Below are 10,330 nucleotides of genomic sequence, written 5' to 3' on the forward strand. Positions count from 1 at the left end.
TTTCAAATGAAGAGGAAATAATAGGAGCCCTAAAACAAATCCCAAGCCACAAAGCACCAGGTCTAGAAGGCATGATGGCTCTCTTTTATAAATATTATTGGAACATCATAAAAAAAGAGGCCATCCAACCAATGAAGAATTTCTTCAGAAGTGGAAAACTCTTGAAGTAGATGAATCATACCAACATAACTCTCATTCCAAAAACCCTAAGCCCAAATTCCGCAGGCCAATACCGCCCAATCAGTCTCACAAATGTCAGCTACAAAACAATAACAAAGATACTGGCAAACCACTTTAAAGCCATGCTAACTAATGTTATCTCCCCCTTCAGATAGTTTTTGTCTCAAGTCGTAACATAAAAGAAAATACTATAATCTCACATGAGCTATTCCACCATCTCAAAAGAAAAACCATGAAAAAGGGGTTAATGACCATAAAGCTTGACATGAAAAAGGCATTTGATCTGGTTGAATGAGATTTTCTTTTCATGGTAATGAAAGCATTGGGATTGAATCAAGGATGGATAAATCGTAACAACAACAATATTCTCCATCATCATCAACGACTCACCACAAGGCTTCTTCAAAATACAAAGAGGACTCAGACAATGAGACCTGCTCTCGCCTTTCCTCTTCATACTAGTCACAGAGGCACTATCAAGAGTTCTGTTAAAAGTTGAAGAGGAAAGTACACTTGAAGGGGTAAAACTCAGTAGGAATAGTCTGCCCATCTCACACCTACTCTTCGTGGATGACACAATTATCTTTGCATAAACTATAGAAAGAAATGCTCAAGTTATCTTAGAAAGCTTAGCAAAATATCAACAATGGATGGGACAAAAAGTTAATCTGAGAAAATCCTACATCTTCATCACAAGGAACACAAGTCCAACAACCAAATCATCTATATCTGAGTGGCTTCCTTACCACGCATCTTCCACAAGAATGAAATATTTGGGCATACCAACTTCCTTTAACAAAAATAAAAGAGAGACCTATAAAGAAATATTGAACAAAGTGGGGAGAAAACTAGAAGGTTGGAAATCAAAACTATTATCACATGCAGGAAGAACAATGTTGATCAGATCAATAGCAAGCACCATCCCATCCTACCACATGAGCTCCTTTCAACTCCCAAAATATGTATGCATGGCACTCGACACAAGCTTCAAAAAAATTTGGTGGGGATTCCTAAAGGACAAAGCTCATAACATGACATTAAAATCATGGAAATCCATATGCCAACCAAAAAACTTAGGAGGACTCAGACTCAGATTGATGGGAAGAATGAATCAAGCGTTACTAGCAAAAACTGGATGAGAATTAAGTGAAAGACATAATGGCCTGTGGCATTCAATTCTCTCAGCAAAATAGCTCCAAAACACAAATTTTTGGAACGCAGCACCAAAACCGACAAACTCATGTTTGTGGAAAGATATTCTCCAAACATAAGACATACTAAAAAATGGAAGATGTTACCAAATTCTTAATGCTCTTTCAGTCAACATCTGGTAAGAACCGTGGATTCCTTCTATGGAAAATTCCAAACCAAAGTCGATCCAAGGTATGGACCTAATCCACCCTTCCCTCAATGTTTCGGATATAATTATGAACAATCCACAATCGTGGGACACACAAAAAAGGCCAAACCTTTTTTACTAGGAAAGCATTACATTTATCAAAAAAATTTCGCTGCCAACAATCTTACAGGGGCAAGACAAGATCATTTGGACATTGAACCATAGTGGGAAATTTTCGGTTAAAACAGCTTACCATGTAACAATTAACAGCCAAGATTCAACGCAACAATATCTCATGATGGCGCTCTTCTAGCCTCTATGAAGTCTAAGAATCCATGACCGTCACAAGCTGCTACTCTGGAAGCTACTCTGGAACATCCTCCCCAACAAGTCAAGGCTAAGTGAAATCGTTCCTCAACTTGAATCTAAAAAATTCCCGCTGTGCAATCAAGCGGAAGAAACCTTGCTACATCTTTTCATAGAGTGTCCAATAAACAGGATACTATGGTAACAAAGCCACTGGCCATTAAATTTAGCAAACTTGCCCATCAGCTCCCCATCAACTCCATTTCAAATTGGATAAGGTTGATCATATACCTTGAACAAGAATTGGGATTCCAGCTATTCGTAGTAATTATCATAGATTTTATCTGGGGAAACAAAATGATATTTTTCATAATCACACTACCCTATCCTTGAAAAAGGAAAATAGTCATCTGAGTCAATTTATGAGGAATACAAAAAAGCATGGGAAGAAAAACAAAAAAGGCAAGAAGAAACTTGGAAGCCTCCACTTCCTATTTTTCAAAGTTTCTCTTTCGACACCGTAGTTAGAAATAATTTCTCAGTAGCATCAGCGATTCATAGGAACCACGGTGCGGATATCCCGAAAATCAGAACTGAAAAGATTTAAACTTCAAACCCTCAGATAGCTAAAGCCCAGCAGTGCTACTAGTTTCCAAAATGGCAACTCAACAAAATCTAGCAATAATGGACGTCGATGCCCAGCCATTGAAAGCTCAGACGCATCCGTCTTTTGGCAAATCTCTCCCACGTTGCAGATATTCAACAAATCTTCCGCCATCACCAAAGATGGAAACTAGTCAAAATTCATTGATCTCAAAATTGATATGTGCACTCAGTGGCGCAATAGGTAGCAACCAATCATATTTTTGGATGCTTTCCTCTAGATAATCTCCTTAGATGCTTTTTGTTTATTGATAGTGGAAAAGATCCACATTAAACTTTTTGTAATTCCACCTTTTTATTCTATAATATGCTTGACTAGAAAAAAAAATGTCATTTTGTCTACGGTTTCAGCAACAGTAATACATATATATAAATATATATATATATATATGCAAGCTTGGGTATATAAACTCACATGCAACAATGTAACACACCATAAAGGGTGGAAAGAACAATTTCACTTTGAGGGTGAGAACCGCCAAGAAAAACATAGAGATAAAGAAGAAGAAGATAAAAAAAACTTCTATTAGTTTCTAGTTATCATTCTGCAGACCACTAAGGCTCATACATATAGCTGGTGGAGAGTAACTATTATCCCTAAATTGGGCTTGGCCCGACTACTAAGCAAAAACTAAACAACCTAATTGTAAACAACAAAATAGAACAAAGGGAAGTAAACCTATTCTACGGGCTCCAGCCTGTTAATTACATTCAAGTCCAACAAGTTGCAAGCAGGCTAAAAAATTAACATAGCAAAATGACATAAGAAGGCCATGTGAACTATTACAGATCCTTTCCCATCAAAGCATCTTGCCCACAAGGTGCGAGTAAGTTTCCTTGATTTGATCACAAGGTTCCCACTGCAGGCATGTATCATAATCAAGGAGGAAAATGACCAATTGTTAGGCTTGCAAGTCCTTGAATTCTTCATATCTTCAAAAATCTTGACAGCTTCGTCAACATAGCCAACATTAGCACATAGTGCTATAAGTGAATTGTTGAGAACTACATTCAACTCCATTCTAATGTAGCCACCTTCAATAACAACCAATTTTCCACCGGGACAAGATAACATCACATCAACAAGTAATTTGCTTCGGTCAAATCTCGCAAATAGCACACATTTCTAGCACCGGATCCAAGTTTCAAGACAAAATTCTCAAGAAGACCCAATTTAGCACTCTTCAACATCTCATTATAGAAAGCAAACAAAACATAGTAGATTGAGTTCTTTAAAATATCAGCAATGGCATATGTTTTCAAATATTGAGGCCCACCTCTGCTTTTAGCTACTGCAACTTCTACTATTCCAGTGCTTAACGTTGCCCATTATATCGCAGCTGGCCCCATCAATTGAGGGACGCTTTGAATGTTGGTCTTCTTCCCCATAAGTGCCTCAACAGCAAAAAGACAAGATAACAAAGTTGAGATGACAACAACATTACTGCCAGCGAGCTCAACAACCCTAAACTTATCCACCTCGTGCGAGCATGAAGCTAGCGAGCCAACCATCTTGGCACACCATGCATATAGTTGGAGGTTGTTCAGTGGTTCACTGTACTTGCATTCTAGACATGAAGCACTTAGTGAGAGTAACTAATTGAATAGTTGGGAGGTTTTGTCAACATTACTCTTCAAACCTTCAACCAACTTTGATGCAAGTTCTTCCAGTGGCCGCAAGCATACAATTGGGACTCTTTTGTAAGTCTCGCTAGTTTCTTAAAAAATGACAGCTTGCCTCCATGTATCAACATTTTTCTCACAAAGCATGCAGAGATTTAGATAGGAAAGATACCGAAAAAGAGAACTTGGGTTGCAAATCATGAACCTCTTGGTATGTAGCACCCGATGTAAATGGTGACTTAATTCCCAAGAGAGGATCAATGCAAAACTTCTAATAAAAAAGATGATTTGCTCAACAATGAACTTTCTTACTGTGGCTTGGCTCATAAACTGCTAAGGAAGAATTGCTCCGAAAACAGCTGAAAATAGATAAGCCGCACCAAAAAGCTTCAGAGCACTTATGGTAGCTAAAAGGAGCCCCATCTTGAAGCAAAATAAAACCAAAACCATCAGTGCATTCTTGTAAAAATTGTATAATATCGCGTAGGCCATCCGTTGGTAATTCCAATGCCCAATGACCCATATGAGGGAAAGAATATAGACTGTCCCATTGCAAAATCTGATGCCATTACTGTTTGTCGACCCTCTTGGCCACTAATTCCAACTCCAACATCAGCCATTTGGATTATTGAAGCATCATGGGCACCAACCCCCTTGGTAAGTGTCATGTTAGAGGTCTTGTTCTATACAATGCCAACAATTCCAACTTTGTGAAATGGAGCCACTCAACAATAACTTATAGGTTCATAAATTAGGGTAAACACCAACACTCTTCATGCTAGCAACAAGATCCAAAATCTTATTCCAAGGCATACCCATTTTCCCATACACATTCAGAAATACATTATAGATTATCAAAGTAGGTTTACATCCCTCTTCTTCCAACTTCATAAAAAACCTTACGGCCTTATTTAGCTAAGAACACATCCTAGCACGGGTAATTAGAGCCGAGAATGTGACCTTATCATATTTTAACCCTCTCTCAAGCATTTCTTCAAACAACTTATCTACTCTAACCAACTTATCTACTCTAACCAAATCCCTGCACCTTCTAAGCTTTTCATCAAGAATCATTTCCCTATTTTTTTTTCCAATCAAAGCAACATCTTCCTTATTTAGATTACAAGAATTTAAAGACTCAACCACCTTCACAAGAGAACCATACCTTGCATTAAGAGGGGTTGCGAACCCAAATGACCTTGGCTGGGTGCCAAGCATTTTTCTTGTCACTCCTAAGGCTTCCTATGTCTCTTTGTAAAGATGCATTTTAGAGCCTCAACTATTAAAGGGACTATTACAAATTTTTAAAGCAAGGAGAATGAGAAGAAATAGCAAAGTCATCAAAGGGAGATTCCTTTCCTCATTGATCAGGAGGATCTGTCCGTTCTTGACCTCTAGGCAGACCACGATTCCAACCCTCTCTACCTTGGTGAGAGCAGCTATTGGCTTAACCTCGTGAAAACCATGGCATTGGTGACAATGCCTTTAGCAGCTCTCCTATTATAGCCCTCCTATTGCACCATTGAATCTCTGAAGTACAAAAAATTAAAACGAAGCTCTAGTGAGAACGAGTCAAAGATATTGGATCAGAGTCCGAAGATGGGTGGAATCATTGATATGCTTGCTTGATTTCAATTTGAGTAATTGGACATGGAGATTTGTAAACAAAGGATTATGGGGTCAGCTGGGGGTTTAGGAGGGTGGTGTCAGTTTTGGTGTGGGGTTTTGCTAAATGTGGGGAAATAAGGGTGTTAAATGTGGGGGATTTGGGAGTACAAGTGGTAGATGCACATTGAAGAGTGGAACAACTAATTTGTCTGCCATGAGAGAGAGAGGGGGAGAGAGGTTTTACTTGATGACAGCCGAAGGATGCACGCTGGAATCAAACTCTTGACCCCTATTGCTGGTATTAGAGTCTCACCCTGGCCAAATTGATCCAATATTCCTCAATCAAATAATGAAACAAAGAATGAGTGACACTTTCTGGCCATGGAGGATGCCATACGCAACGTGGCCATTTGCTTTTGATTATTCCCATTGTAACTGATGTAGATAAATTCCTTTGAGTTGATTTTGAAGCATAGACCACTTCAGGACTTTTGATGGTTAGATCGGTATCATTTGAGATCTTTGGTTGAATGAATGAACCAACGACCTGATTATTTTGAGCTCTTTCTTTATGGCAATAATTTGAATCCTCTGGACCTTTATCTTTTTCTTCAACCGTAACTACATGTTCTTCTTCTTGTACTACATAGATTTGGCACTCCAGATAGTTCAAGTTTTCATTCAAGTTGCACCTAAAATCTTTTAATTTTTGCAGGATAACTTGGCATCTTTCCTGTGTTTGTTCTACTTGCTCCTTGATTTTGAATAGAGATGCAATAATTTCTTCCGTGGGTTGATAAAACAAAGATCGGTGTCTCCCTTGTACCAATTTGTAACACACCTTAGAAGGCTAAAAGAACAATCTCACTTCGAGGGTGAGAACCTCCAAAAAATACATAGACATAAAGAAGAAGATAAAAAAGTTTCTATTAGTTTCTGGTTATCCTTCTGCAGAACACTAAGGCTCGTACATATAGCTGGTGGAGAGTAATTGGTATCCCTAACTTGGGCTTGGCCCGACTACCAAGCAAAAACTAAACAATCTAATTGTAAACAACAAAATAGACCAAAAGAAGTAAATCTATTCTACGGGCTCCAGCCCGTTAACTACATCCAAGTCCAACAAGTTACAAGCAGGCTAAAGAAATTAATAATGCAAGATAATATAACAATGCCATCGAGCCAAGGCCATGTGAACTATTACAAACAGACCCATACACGCATGACCAACACCATCCCAGCGACTCCAGGTTCTCTCTAGCAAGCACGACAGCACCATTGCCGCTACTTCCCTTAGCCATGAAGCGACCTAAGGTCTCTTTTCATGCACTACCGAAACCAATGAAGACACCATGACGAGGTTGCACCACCTTACATATCGGATCCACCACCAAGCTATAAGCCTCAAGATGCCCTTGCGTTAGCAACCCAAGAATAGAGTACAACCGAACCTCCAAGCATGGCAAACTAGAAAACCACTGTTGAGGGATGCCTAAAATCACTGCAACTGCATGGAAGCAACCAACGCAAGAGACAGTAACCACTGTAGAACTTTTCTCCAACCTAGACAACCACCTCAGGAAGTCGAGACACCACTCAGCAGCCAAAGAAATTGTAGACCCAGCCACCAGAGTTCAAATGCACGATTATATCTCGGTTGCACCACACGAGCCAGCGACACCAAGCCACATAACTGACCCTTATACAGGCAAACTGAGAAGCCATCCCACCTGAAACCTCCACCGTAAGCCATCATAGAATATGCTAACAACCACAAAGACTACTGGATAGCCACTTTCTGTTAGACTCTCACCGTTCGATAAGCCTACACCGAAATCTCTCCCATCTCTCTCTTTTCCGTCGTGTTTCTCTAACTAGCAACACCATTGTTTCCTCCTCCACGACCATGCTAAGATTATTATAAATTAGGATTAACATATGTTGGTTAGTTTAGTTAGATTATTATTAAAGCCCATTCTTTGATAGCCAATTTTTATGTACCTCGCATGTCTTTATATATGCAAACATGTTATTCATCATAGTACATGATCATATTAATTTCACATCACATTTAATTTAGCATTTTATAATTATGTACGTATTATGTCATGCATCTCATGTTAGATAAGACACGTAAGTTTTCTTAATATCAAGTGTAAGACAAGATCATATCAGTTTAAATCAGATGGTCATTCAGATGCATGGTACCAAGGCAGATTCATGGGTGAATGTGCAAGCCATGAATTCAAGCATGGTCCACCATAGTATGCCAAAATACTACTCAACGATTCCCTTTGTGGCCACAATATGTGGGATCGGTACATAACCTTGCACACAGGTTTAAGTATGTTGACCAGTCAGATCAACCAGTTAATTTTAGATAAATCAAGACAAATCATGCATAGTGTAAGTATAAACAGTCATGATTTGTATTCTCTCACACATGGAAATGTTTTTACGAAAAGTCTTACGTTTATTATGTTTATGTTGCAATGAGTTTTTTACTGAGTTCTCAACTCATTTTAATTTTATTTCGTGTTTTTAACCACCCAGGTAAGGATGATAATGAGTACGAGAAGGTAGGTCGGCTTAGAAGAGTAGACCGATGGACTCTAGTGAATTTTATTTTAGATTGTCTTTTCCAATTTCATTGGATTGGGAAAACTATGATTATGTTTTAGACATGGTTTATTTTATTAACTCTTTTATGGGATAAGTATTTGTTTTTATTAATTACGAAAGTCTCTTGTCTGGCTATATTTATAAAAACACGTGACATTCATAACCTATAAGAAGGGGGTGTTATAATTATGGATAAGAGTACTCCATTTATTTACAGAAAAATTAGATTCTTTTTCAAATTGTTATATTGCTTATAGGTATTATTAAGCATAATTAAAGCCTCATTTTCTACATCTCAAAAGTTTTAAATTAAAGCCTCATGTACTTAATGGCTCACCTTAAGCCACAAAACATATTGAGCCGCTCTTGGACAATGTTCAAGCTGTGTATAAACCATTCAGACTGTTAGGTTTTACTTCAATTAATTCATTTTTGTCTGTTGGTACACATTGAAATTATAAACCATGTAACCCCGTGGTTTCTGATTGACACCAAGCCACCTAGCTTTGTTACAACTAGTAAGAAAATAAGACCAATTATCATTAAAACAATTAGGGATATGAACAATGAACATCATATATATAATATGATAAGTGCTATAGCTACAAATAAATTTCATAAAAGTAAATGTACAAACTAACATAACTTCATATGATATGTTAGATCTAGTTTACAATAAAAATAACTTTATAATCTAACATACCATATAAAGCTATTCAGTTTATGGTTTTACTTTTATAAGATCTTTTTATAATTAAAGCATTTCTCATATAACATACATATTTATGAGTATATAATGTCATATGTCATCTCTTTCTCTCTCTCTCTTCAGGCCTGTTTGGATATAGAGGTGAGATGGAACTCACCTCATATCATCTTATCTAATTTCAACTAATAATCTCACTATTATTTATAAATCATCTCAACTCATCTCATATCATCTCGCTATCCATGAAGCTCCCAGTCTCCGCTTGGGATTGGATGGTGACTGAAGCGTCAGGACATATAACTTAAAGCTATATACCCCTGGTACATGACTATAAATCTAGCTGTATGTAGTAATTCACAGCGAAAAAACTCTTTTAATTACATAGGACTTGTGGTAATGTAATAATCATGGTACCAAATTGTAAGCATCCGAAAATTTTGAATTTCATTAAAGTACTCCCAAAATAGATATTGTTTTCAAAAGTTTCCCAAATCATTAAACCATTTTAAAGAAATATATTTTAGCACAAAACATTTTTAGGTTCTCAATCTCCCCACTACCACAACTCCATCTTGAGTTAACCACAAAAATATTCCATGTGACTTCTGGGGCTCAGGTACCAGAAGTCCTAAGTCCCTTGCAATTTCCTTTGCCTCAACAGTGGTCTAACTAGCTCGCTTAAGGAAACTTGATACTTGGTCTATATTCCACCAAAATTTCGACTGCTTTACTAGGTCAGTAAGCATAGTATAGATCTCAGCCTCACTAAAACTAGCTAATATTTCCCAGAGAAGTGGGGCTGTGCACTTTAAAACGTCAACAGTATAGTCATGACGAGCCTTCACAATAAACTTGTCCTTTATCACTGTGTCCTCTAGGTTTATGGTTCTATAGTATCTGGGGTACCTGTAATAGCTTCTACCATTCCGAGTGGAGAATGGTAGTGGAAACTACTATAGTGAGATTTCGAGAAATCTCAGTAAGTAAACAAGCAACATACAACAGATATCACAAGCATATAAGAGCAAACCACAAATGAATGCATGGACATGTACTTTGACATAAAGCTTGACATATGCAACATAGACCTTAAAACATCTTTTCATCTTTTAATCTTCTTAACACATGTTCATATCATTTGAGCTCGGGTTCTTATTCTTGTCAAAACATATAATGTCATTTCTTATCATAACGTATCATGCCATATTATGATTGTATCATATCATTTCATGTCATTTCATATCATATCATATCATAACATATCATGGCATATCATAACA

Source organism: Juglans regia, chromosome 6, assembly GCF_001411555.2.
Source record: "Juglans regia cultivar Chandler chromosome 6, Walnut 2.0, whole genome shotgun sequence".
NCBI lineage: Eukaryota > Viridiplantae > Streptophyta > Magnoliopsida > Fagales > Juglandaceae > Juglans > Juglans regia.